Source organism: Brachyhypopomus gauderio, unplaced genomic scaffold, assembly GCF_052324685.1.
Source record: "Brachyhypopomus gauderio isolate BG-103 unplaced genomic scaffold, BGAUD_0.2 sc693, whole genome shotgun sequence".
Lineage (NCBI taxonomy): Eukaryota > Metazoa > Chordata > Actinopteri > Gymnotiformes > Hypopomidae > Brachyhypopomus > Brachyhypopomus gauderio.
In genome coordinates this window covers 1-12500 of record NW_027507513.1, presented here as the reverse complement: position 1 = coordinate 12500, position 12500 = coordinate 1, and the positions used below count along the sequence as shown (strand labels likewise).

Genomic DNA, 12500 nt, shown 5'->3' with positions numbered 1-12500 from the left:
CAGTCCGAATGATGGGAATAGCGACCCTCAGACAGGCGTAGCCCTGGGATGAACCCAGGGCCGCAATGTGCGTTCGAAGTGTCGATGATCAATGTGTCCTGCAATTCACATTAGTTCTCGCAGCTGGCTGCGTTCTTCATCGACGCACGAGCCGAGTGATCCACCGCTAAGAGTTGTACTCTTGGTTTTTTCGTGAGAGGCACCAAACATGATAAATGGTTTTTACCATTTTTCAAGTGACGGGCGCCCCGCCGTAGTGCCTGACCCGAGGGACAGGCACCCGAGCACGGGGTCTTTAAACCCGCAGCCCTCTGCGGGCCCCCTCCACACTCGGCACCCGCCCTGTCCGTCTCGGAGGACTGGGTGAGCACGCGTAGCAACGGGGTGTTGGAAAGGGGTGTGTGAATACTGAAGGACCCAGAGGCCTACCTCGTCACCGCCCGCCATGCTCCCAGGAAGGGAGGAGCACTCGTAGCGCTGCCCGAGGTGAGCTTGGGAGCTACAGCACACAGTGAACCCCTCTCCTCACCCGCCGCCCGCCATGTCCACCCCTCCCTGCGGAGAGGAGCACGCGTAGCACCGGGGTGTGGAGGGTGTGAAGACTAAAGCCACCAGGGGGACCACCCAGTCAGCGTCCGCCATGTCTCCAGTACAGGAGAGCACTCGTAGCGCTGCCTGAGGCGGGGTTGATGAGCTAGAGTCCACACGTGGCCCTCCCCATCACCGCCCGCCATGCCTCCGGTAAGGGAGAGCACTCGTAGCGCTGTATGGGGTTGGTTCGAAGACTAGTAGGTACCCGTCACCCGACGAAAAATGGAAGGCAACGGCCACACACGCGCAACCGCTTTGACGACGTCTGAGCCCAGGAAGACAAAGGTGGCGTGAGCCTCCTGCGAACCTCCCAACGCGGGTCTGGTCCTTTACGGGCACAGTCCCGATTTATAGCAACAGACGTAGGGTGCGTGGTGGTGCCGTGAGCCTGAGGTCACCGAATGTGGAAAACCCCACGCACGCCGACAGAGAGAGAGGGCCTCGCGGCCCAGACTCACGCCATTGTGCGTGTGGAAACCGGCCGTAACCGTGTTTTTTAGCGCTTCGCACGAGCCAGAGAGTACCGAGGAGGTGCGCTCGAGATGGGGGGCTGTTTGGAGAGAACAGACCAGCTTGCGCCATCGCTGTTCAGGCGTTAAACATATGATGATCTCCAGTCCGGTACCGAAGCGCACAACCCTTTCCCCAGAGGCCCGAGGAGACGCACAGAGGCTGGGAGGAGGCGCGCCGGGCGGCGCTACCCGTTAATGATCCTTCCGCAGGTTCACCTACGGAAACCTTGTTACGACTTTTACTTCCTCTAGATGATCAAGTTTGATCGACTTCTCAGCACTACACCAAGGCCCACGAGGGGTCCCGGTGCGGCCGATCCGAGGACCTCACTAAACCATCCGATCGGTAGTAGCGACGGGCGGTGTGTACAAAGGGCAGGGACTTAATCAACGCGAGCTTGTGACTCACGCTTACTGGGAATTCCTCGTTCATGGGGAATAATTGCAATCCCCAGTCCCAATCACGATTGGGTTTCAGCGGATTACCCGCGCCTCTCGGCGAAGGGTAGGCACATGCTGAGCCAACCATTGTGGCGCGCGTGCAGCCCCGGACATCTAAGGGCATCACAGACCTGTTATTGCTCCATCTCGTGTGGCTGAACGCCACTTGTCCCTCTAAGAAGTTGATGCAGACCACGGAGGGCCGCATAACTAGTTAGCATGCCGGAGTCTCGTTCGTTATCGGAATTAACCAGACAAATCGCTCCACCAACTAAGAACGGCCATGCACCACCACCCACAGAATCGAGAAAGAGCCATCAATCTGTCAATCCTTTCCGTGTCCGGGCCGGGTGAGGTTTCCCGTGTTGAGTCAAATTAAGCCGCAGGCTCCACTCCTGGTGGTGCCCTTCCGTCAATTCCTTTAAGTTTCAGCTTTGCAACCATACTCCCCCCGGAACCCAAAGACTCGTGGTTTCCCGCACGCTGCCCGGCGGGTCATGGGAATAACGCCGCCGGATCGCGGGTTGGCATAGTTTACGGTCGGAACTACGACGGTATCTGATCGTCTTCGAACCTCCGACTTTCGTTCTTGATTAATGAAAACATTCTTGGCAAATGCTTTCGCTTTCGTCCGTCTTGCGCCGGTCCAAGAATTTCACCTCTAGCGGCGCAATACGAATGCCCCCGGCCGTCCCTCTTAATCATGGCCCTGGTTCCGGAAACCCACAAAATAGAACCGGAGTCCTATTCCATTATTCCTAGCTCAGGTATTCGGGCGAGTAGCGGCCCGCTTTGAACACTCTAATTTTTTCAAAGTAAACGCTCCGGACCCCGACCGGACACCCAGCCAAGGGCATCCGAGGGGCACCGGGAGGCAGGGTCTGGGACAGGCGGTGGCTCGCCTCGCGGCGGACCGTCAGCCCACTCCCGAAATCCAACTACGAGCTTTTTAACTGCAGCAACTTTAATATACGCTATTGGAGCTGGAATTACCGCGGCTGCTGGCACCAGACTTGCCCTCCAATGGGTCCTCACCCATGGGTTTAGGATACGCTCATTCCGATTACAGGGCCTCGAAAGAGACCTGTATCGTTATTTTTCGTCACTACCTCCCCGTGTCGGGAATGGGTAATTTGCGCGCCTGCTGCCTTCCTTGGATGTGGTAGCCGTTTCTCAGGCTCCCTCTCCGGAATCGAACCCTGATTCCCCGTTACCCGTGGTCACCATGGTAGGCGACTATAGTACCATCGAAAGTTGATAGGGCAGACATTCGAATGAGACGTCGCCGCCGCGGAGGGCGCGCGATCGGCCCGAGGTTATCTAGAGTCACCAAAGCGGCCGGGGGGCCCGCGCCCCGCCGGATGGGTTTTGGATCTGATAAATGCACGCATCCCCCAGAGGGGTCAGCGCTCGTTTGCATGTATTAGCTCTAGAATTACCACAGTTATCCGAGTAACGTGTGGAGCGATCAAAGGAACCATGACTGATTTAATGAGCCATTCGCAGTTTCACTGTACCGGCCGTGTGTACTTAGACCTGCATGGCTTAATCTTTGAGACAAGCATATGTTACTGGCAGGATCAACCAGGTAGCTGCACCGCGGTGGTGAAAGGGACACCAGCTAACGTCGCGGCCACCTCGGCGTGCTCCATCCCCCGGGCAGGGTCAGGGGCCCACCTCGGTACCGGACGCCCACCATCGGTGCAGCAGGGGTGCGCCGTCAGCGTGGGGGAGAGAGCCCTCGTCAGCTCCCAGCACGCGCGCGCGCTACTGTGGGACGTAACCGAGAAATGAGTGATTCCGTGACCAGGCGGGGTGAGGCCAAGCATGTGTTGAACTAACCCGATCCACTGCTGGCTCTCACCCGTACACCATGGACGCCGATAGCGGACACCTGTGTAGACAGACCGGCCTTCAACGCTTCCCTCAGACGGTTCCGGGTGAGGATCGTGTCTTTTCAGACCGAGGCCCCCCCCATAGAGGCATGCCCGCTGGTTTGGGGAGGAACTACCCGGGCGGCACAGAAGGCTTCAACCCTAGGCCCAACCCAAGGCCTGTGTCTCGGTCATCATGATCATACCGAGGCTGCCGACCTCCCATCCTGAAGGAGCGCACACACCTCATGGGAGAGTTTTTGATAGGTATGTCATGTTGAGGCTGCCGTCCTCAATGAGCGCAGTCACCCCTTTTGTACAGCTTTCGTTGGTGAACGATCATACCCGAGAGGCTGCCGACCTACCCGTCCTGAAGGAGCGCATCCACCTCTCGCCCTATTCCTGTACCTAGGTATGTCGCACCGAGGTTGCGGCTCTGAGCAATATATAGGATATGAGCTCGCACCTCATTGTACATTGCGCATTGGTTTGACCGGTTGTCTTTCTTATGACAGGGAGAAACCTTAAGTGGTAACCCGAGAGCCTAACCCCTGGCGGGCATCGTATGCCAATAGATCGGGAGAGCTCCGAACGCCCTCGAGATTGACGCTCTCCCTAAAAACCTGCTGGTAGGTTTTTGCAATCCACCGTACGCGTTTTCCTCCACGGCCGGGGAGGTTCTCGCCAGCCATGCCCGCCAAGGCAAATCTTCCCTCGGACACACCTCGGACGCTCGACCCCTGAAAAGGCCTGGCTGAACCAAGTGATGGTCGATGCTACTGGTATAACTGAAAAACCCCTGGCGGACTTGGGTTCGGATAACGGTCTTAGAGCGCACCTAGGTACTGTGCCATTGGATCCGGTAAGGCCAGCCGAAACCAGCATCTTCCGGGCTTGCGCACAGCACCCTCCGGATACGCACAGGCCGAGGTAGAGCATGTGAGGCTGGTGCCTGGAGGTCGGCGAGACCTCCAGTGTTAGGGGGGTCACCACTCCACCCCTAACCGGTGAAAGTGTTAGAGTCAGGCTAATGTTACCTTCACGCACCGCCTTGCATCCAGGCCTTATGAATGGGATAACCATTATAAGGTTAGGATGAACTCAAGAGACATGCTCTCCTATATACCTGCTGGTAGGTGTTTGCAATGCACCGTATGCGTTTTCCTCCACGGCCGGGGAGGTACTCGCCAGCCATGCCCGCCAAGGCAAATCTTCCCTCGGACACACCTCGGACGCTCGACCCCCGAAAAGGCCTGGCTGATCAAAGTGATGGTCGATGCTACTGGTATAACAGAAAAACCCCTGGCGGACTTGGGTTCGGATAACGGTCTTAGAGCGCACCTAGGTACTGTGCCATTGGATCCGGTAAGGCCAGCCGAAACCAGCATCTTCCGGGCTTGCGCACAGCACCCTCCGGATACGCACAGGCCGAGGTGGAGCATGCAGGCTGGAGGTTGGACAGACCTCCATAAGGGGGGTCACCACTCTTACACCCATGCCCAGCAGTGGCATTTCGGTCGGGCGCAAGCAGTGGTTCGAAGGCCTGAGAGACACGGATGTCTTTGACCTCCATCAGCAGGGGTCACTTATCCCTCCCCTTAAGCCGTCAAGGTGCATTAGAGTCGGGCTAGTTCACCTTAACGCACTGCCTTTCTTCTGATCCTTATTATGGTACAATCATATAAGGCTCAGAAAGCATGCTCCCCTATATACCTGCTGGTAGGTGTTTGCATTACACCGTTAGCGCATTCCTCCAGGGTCGGGGAGATGCCAGACAGCCATGCCCGCCAAGGCAAATCTTCCCTCGGACACACCTCTGAGACTCGATTGCCGAAAGGGCATGGCTGATTCAATAAGTGGTTCGTGGCAATGGTATAACACCTACCATTCTCAAACACATGGGGGGGGTTTACGGCCTTAGAGCGCACCTAGGTGCTATACCATTGGATCCGGTAAGGCCAGCCGAAACCAGCATCTTCCGGGCTTGCGCATAGCACCCTCCGGATACGCACAGGTCGAAATACATTACGTGAGGATGGAGGTAGGACGACCTCCATAAGGGGGAGCATCACGCCTCCACCCTTGCCCAGCGTGGGCACTTTGCTCGGGCACAGCCCGTGTCATTTAAAGGCCTGGATCTTTTCAGACCTCCGGGGGGGGCCTCACTCCCCCCCTACTTTGCTCAGAGGGAGCCTCTTACTCGGATAAAGTGATATAGTGTCTGCCATTGCAGGCCTGGATCATCTGTGACTTCCAGGGAGAGGCCTCTCAACTCCTCTCTTAAGCCGAAGCGTGCACTTTAAACGGATAAAGTGTGTGGCATTACATGCCTTTAAGCCTGGAACCTTTCTGACATCCACATATAGGGCCCTCATGCTTAATCATAAGCCCAACATGTACACTTTAATCGGATAAAGTGTGTGACATTACATGCTTTCATGCATGGAGCCTTTCTGACATCCACACATAGGGCCCTCATGCTTAATCATAAGCCCAACATGTACACTTTAATCGGATAAAGTGTGTGACATTACATGCTTTCATGCATGGAGCCTTTCTGACATCCACACATAGGGCCCTCATGCTTAATCATAAGCCCAAATGTGCACTTTAATCGGATAAAGTGTGTGACATTACATGCTTTCATGCATGGAGCCTTTCTGACATCCACAGAGAGGCCCCTCATCCTCTCTCATAAGCCCAAGAGTGTCATTTAGTCGGATAAATTGTGTGGCATTACATGCCTTTATTCCTGGATCCTTCCTCACATCCAGAGAGAGGCATACCAACCTACTCTCATAAGCCCAACATGTACACTTTAATCGGATAAAGTGTGTGACATTACATGCTTTCATGCATGGAGCCTTTCTGACATCCACACATAGGGCCCTCATGCTTAATCATAAGCCCAAATGTGCACTTTAATCGGATAAAGTGTGTGGCATTACATGCTTTCATGCATGGAGCCTTTCTGACATCCACACATAGGGCCCTCATGCTTAATCATAAGCCCAAATGTGCACTTTAATCGGATAAAGTGTGTGACATTACATGCCTTTAAGCCTGGAACCTTTCTGACATCCACATATAGGGCCCTCATGCTTAATCATAAGCCCAACATGTACACTTTAATCGGATAAAGTGTGTGGCATTACATGCTTTCATGCATGGAGCCTTTCTGACATCCACACATAGGGCCCTCATGCTTAATCATAAGCCCAAATGTGCACTTTAATCGGATAAAGTGTGTGGCATTACATGCTTTCATGCATGGAGCCTTTCTGACATCCACACATAGGGCCCTCATGCTTAATCATAAGCCCAAATGTGCACTTTAATCGGATAAAGTGTGTGACATTACATGCCTTTAAGCCTGGAACCTTTCTGACATCCACATATAGGGCCCTCATGCTTAATCATAAGCCCAACATGTACACTTTAATCGGATAAAGTGTGTGACATTACATGCCTTTAAGCCTGGAACCTTTCTGACATCCACATATAGGGCCCTCATGCTTAATCATAAGCCCAACATGTACACTTTAATCGGATAAAGTGTGTGACATTACATGCTTTCATGCATGGAGCCTTTCTGACATCCACAGAGAGGCCCCTCATCCTCTCTCATAAGCCCAAGAGTGTCATTTAGTCGGATAAATTGTGTGGCATTACATGCCTTTATTCCTGGATCCTTCCTCACATCCAGAGAGAGGCATACCAACCTACTCTCATAAGCCCAAAAGTGCACTTTATTCGGATAAAGTGTGCAAAATTCCATGCATGGATCATTTGTGAGATCCATAAAGAGGCCTCTCAAATCCTCTAAAATGCCCAGGGAGTGACCTTTGGTCGGGCAAAGCGTGCGCCATAATCCTTGTCTTCATTTATGGTATACCATATATGTGGCTTTCAGAAGACCCTCTCCCCTATATACCTGATGGTAGGTGTTTGCATATCACCCATTCATAAAATCATCCAGACAGGGGGAATGAGATGCATGTCCGTCTGGGTGCACATTCGGCGGGCACTGTCAGAGGATCGAGGCCTCTGGATGATCCACCCCTTGGTCAAAATTGGAACATAGTGCGATTTTTGAACACAAAATCATACGTATGGTATAACATTTTTATCGACATAGAATTATTTTCGCCGAAAACTGACGCCTATGGTATACCAAATGAAGCGACATAGAATATTTTCCACTTGAAAACTTCGTGCTGCTGGTATATTTATGGACTTTGTGCATATTCTGAAGATTACTACTTGTATATGGTCTAACTCAGGAAGGGAAATAGACTAATTTCCAACAAAAACCTCATGCTACTGGTAAATTTAAGGACTCTGTGCATTGCCTGAAGATTACTACTTGTATAAGGTATAACTCAGGAAGGGAAATAGACTAATTTCCAACAAAAACCTCATGCTACTGGTATATTTAAGGACTCTGTGCATTGCCTGATATGACACTTCAGAGTCAATTTACACCTATTTCTAAGCAAGATAGAAAAAAAAACTGACAATTTTTCTTGATCCTGGGGATGTACCCGAGCTAAAGAGCATGTTTTTCGGACACTTTTATGCTTTTTTCCCTTAAAGCCACCACCTGGCAATGTTATAGCATTGGACTCTGTGCATTTCCTGAAGAAAATATCTTGTGTATGGTCTAACAAAGTAAGGGACATAGACTAATTCACTCATAAAACTCCATGCTTCTGGTATATTTAGGGACTTTGTGCAATTTCTGACTTGAAAACCTCCACATGATGTTGGTATAATAACTTTACCTCATGCCCAGATGAGTGCACCTTCATCGGACACTTCAACTAGGCTGAGGTGTCTGGAGGGTCCACCCAGTGGCACGTACATATGGTATAACAGAAAAAAAACGATGGAGTACCGGTGACATCTTGTGGACTTTAAGAGTCAATGCGCCTTCCAAATAAGATTAAACTGTGCACTTTTTTTCTAACAGCATTTAACCATGGTATAATTTAAACTAAACTCTCCTCTTTTATTCTAAGTTCATTTGGCCATGGTATATTTTATTTAAAATGGCCTTTTTTACTCAAAGTGTCTTTTCTACTGGTATATTTAATTTAAAAAGGCCTCTATTTTATTCTAAGTGTCTATGCCTCTGGTATATTTAATTTAAAAAGGCCTCTTTTTTATTCTAAGTGTCTATGCCTCTGGTATATTTAATTTAAAAAGGCCTCTTTTTTATTCTAAGTGTCTATGCCTCTGGTATATTTAATTTAAAAAGGCCTCTATTTTATTCTAAGTGTCTATGCCTCTGGTATATTTAATTTAAAAAGGCCTCTTTTTTATTCTAAGTGTCTATGCCTCTGGTATATTTAATTTAAAAAGGCCTCTATTTTATTCTAAGTGTCTATGCCTCTGGTATATTTAATTTAAAAAGGCCTCTATTTTATTCTAAGTGTCTATGCCTCTGGTATATTTAATTTAAAAAGGCCTCTATTTTATTCTAAGTGTCTATGCCTCTGGTATATTTAATTTAAAAAGGCCTCTATTTTATTCTAAGTGTCTATGCCTCTGGTATATTTAATTTAAAAAGGTCTCTATTTTAGTCTAAGTGTCTATGCTACTGGTATATTTTATTTAAAACGGCCTCTATTTTAGTCTAAGTGTCTATGCCTCTGGTATATTTAATTTAAAAAGGCCTCTATTTTATTCTAAGTGTCTATGCCTCTGGTATATTTAATTTAAAAAGGCCTCTATTTTATTCTAAGTGTCTATGCTACTGGTATATTTTATTTAAAACGGCCTCTTTTTTATTCTAAGTGTCTATGCTGCTGGTATATTCTTGGACTTTGAAAAATCTTAACAGCGCCTAACCCTTAAATAGGGATGGTCGGAATACGGAACACGCAATACGCAATGTGCAATCCCAGCGCGACCTACTGCTTAGGGATGGCTGCAATACGGAACACGCAATGCGCAATACGCAATGAGCAATCCCAGCGCGACCTACTGCTTAGGGATGGCTGCAATACGGAACACGCAATACGCAATGAGCAATCCCAGCGCGACCTACTGCTTAGGGATGGCTGCAATACGGAACACGCAATGCGCAATGTGGAATGTGCCTTTCCCGCCCTCTTGATTAGGGACCAGGTGTGTTCTATTAAGGAAGCTTAATAACTTTACCTCATGCCCAGATGAGTGCACCTTCATTGGACACTCCAAGTGGACAGATGTGTCTGGAGGAGCCACCCAGTGGCAAATGCGTATGGTATAACAGAAAAAATGGACTTAGTGCATTTTCTGATCAGACACTTCAGACTGGATTTACACCTATTTCTAAGCAAGATAGAGAAAAAAACTGACAATTTTTCTTGATCCTGGGGATGTACCTGAGCTAAAGAGCATGTTTTTTGGACACTTTTATGCTTTTTTCACTAAAAGCCACCACCTGCTGCTGGTATATTTAAGGACTCTGTGCATTGCCTGAAGATTACTACTTGTATATGGTCTAACTCAGGAAGGGAAATAGACTAATTTCCAACAAAAACCTCATGCTACTGGTAAATTTAAGGACTCTGTGCATTGCCTGAAGATTACTACTTGTATATGGTCTAACTCAGGAAGGGAAATAGACTAATTTCCAACAAAAACCTCATGCTACTGGTAAATTTAAGGACTCTGTGCATTGCCTGAAGATTACTACTTGTATATGGTCTAACTCAGGAAGGGAAATAGACTAATTTCCAACAAAAACCTCATGCTACTGGTAAATTTAAGGACTCTGTGCATTGCCTGAAGATTACTACTTGTATAAGGTATAACTCAGGAAGGGAAATAGACTAATTTCCAACAAAAACCTCATGCTACTGGTATATTTAAGGACTCTGTGCATTGCCTGATATGACACTTCAGAGTCAATTTACACCTATTTCTAAGCAAGATAGAAAAAAAAACTGACAATTTTTCTTGATCCTGGGGATGTACCCGAGCTAAAGAGCATGTTTTTCGGACACTTTTATGCTTTTTTCCCTTAAAGCCACCACCTGGCAATGTTATAGCATTGGACTCTGTGCATTTCCTGAAGAAAATATCTTGTGTATGGTCTAACAAAGTAAGGGACATAGACTAATTCACTCATAAAACTCCATGCTTCTGGTATATTTAGGGACTTTGTGCAATTTCTGACTTGAAAACCTCCACATGATGTTGGTATAATAACTTTACCTCATGCCCAGATGAGTGCACCTTCATCGGACACTTCAACTAGGCTGAGGTGTCTGGAGGGTCCACCCAGTGGCACGTACATATGGTATAACAGAAAAAAAACGATGGAGTACCGGTGACATCTTGTGGACTTTAAGAGTCAATGCGCCTTCCAAATAAGATTAAACTGTGCACTTTTTTTCTAACAGCATTTAACCATGGTATAATTTAAACTAAACTCTCCTCTTTTATTCTAAGTTCATTTGGCCATGGTATATTTTATTTAAAATGGCCTTTTTTACTCAAAGTGTCTTTTCTACTGGTATATTTAATTTAAAAAGGCCTCTATTTTATTCTAAGTGTCTATGCCTCTGGTATATTTAATTTAAAAAGGCCTCTTTTTTATTCTAAGTGTCTATGCCTCTGGTATATTTAATTTAAAAAGGCCTCTTTTTTATTCTAAGTGTCTATGCCTCTGGTATATTTAATTTAAAAAGGCCTCTATTTTATTCTAAGTGTCTATGCCTCTGGTATATTTAATTTAAAAAGGCCTCTTTTTTATTCTAAGTGTCTATGCCTCTGGTATATTTAATTTAAAAAGGCCTCTATTTTATTCTAAGTGTCTATGCCTCTGGTATATTTAATTTAAAAAGGCCTCTATTTTATTCTAAGTGTCTATGCCTCTGGTATATTTAATTTAAAAAGGCCTCTATTTTATTCTAAGTGTCTATGCCTCTGGTATATTTAATTTAAAAAGGCCTCTATTTTATTCTAAGTGTCTATGCCTCTGGTATATTTAATTTAAAAAGGTCTCTATTTTAGTCTAAGTGTCTATGCTACTGGTATATTTTATTTAAAACGGCCTCTATTTTAGTCTAAGTGTCTATGCCTCTGGTATATTTAATTTAAAAAGGCCTCTATTTTATTCTAAGTGTCTATGCCTCTGGTATATTTAATTTAAAAAGGCCTCTATTTTATTCTAAGTGTCTATGCTACTGGTATATTTTATTTAAAACGGCCTCTTTTTTATTCTAAGTGTCTATGCTGCTGGTATATTCTTGGACTTTGAAAAATCTTAACAGCGCCTAACCCTTAAATAGGGATGGTCGGAATACGGAACACGCAATACGCAATGTGCAATCCCAGCGCGACCTACTGCTTAGGGATGGCTGCAATACGGAACACGCAATGCGCAATACGCAATGAGCAATCCCAGCGCGACCTACTGCTTAGGGATGGCTGCAATACGGAACACGCAATACGCAATGAGCAATCCCAGCGCGACCTACTGCTTAGGGATGGCTGCAATACGGAACACGCAATGCGCAATGTGGAATGTGCCTTTCCCGCCCTCTTGATTAGGGACCAGGTGTGTTCTATTAAGGAAGCTTAATAACTTTACCTCATGCCCAGATGAGTGCACCTTCATTGGACACTCCAAGTGGACAGATGTGTCTGGAGGAGCCACCCAGTGGCAAATGCGTATGGTATAACAGAAAAAATGGACTTAGTGCATTTTCTGATCAGACACTTCAGACTGGATTTACACCTATTTCTAAGCAAGATAGAGAAAAAAACTGACAATTTTTCTTGATCCTGGGGATGTACCTGAGCTAAAGAGCATGTTTTTTGGACACTTTTATGCTTTTTTCACTAAAAGCCACCACCTGCTGCTGGTATATTTAAGGACTCTGTGCATTGCCTGAAGATTACTACTTGTATATGGTCTAACTCAGGAAGGGAAATAGACTAATTTCCAACAAAAACCTCATGCTACTGGTAAATTTAAGGACTCTGTGCATTGCCTGAAGATTACTACTTGTATATGGTCTAACTCAGGAAGGGAAATAGACTAATTTCCAACAAAAACCTCATGCTACTGGTAAATTTAAGGACT

At 47.2% G+C, this 12500-nt stretch overlaps 2 non-coding genes across 2 annotated transcripts; both read right to left on the bottom strand.

The window, feature by feature from the left end:
* Positions 1-21: 21 nt before the first annotated feature.
* LOC143507488 (5.8S ribosomal RNA) lies at positions 22-175 on the bottom strand. The gene has a single exon (XR_013128750.1). It is a non-coding gene; the product is annotated as a 5.8S ribosomal RNA (ribosomal RNA).
* Positions 176-1296: 1121 nt separating this feature from the next.
* On the bottom strand, positions 1297-3135 carry LOC143507490 (18S ribosomal RNA). The gene has a single exon (XR_013128752.1). It is a non-coding gene; the product is annotated as an 18S ribosomal RNA (ribosomal RNA).
* Between the last annotated feature and the right edge of the window lie 9365 nt (positions 3136-12500).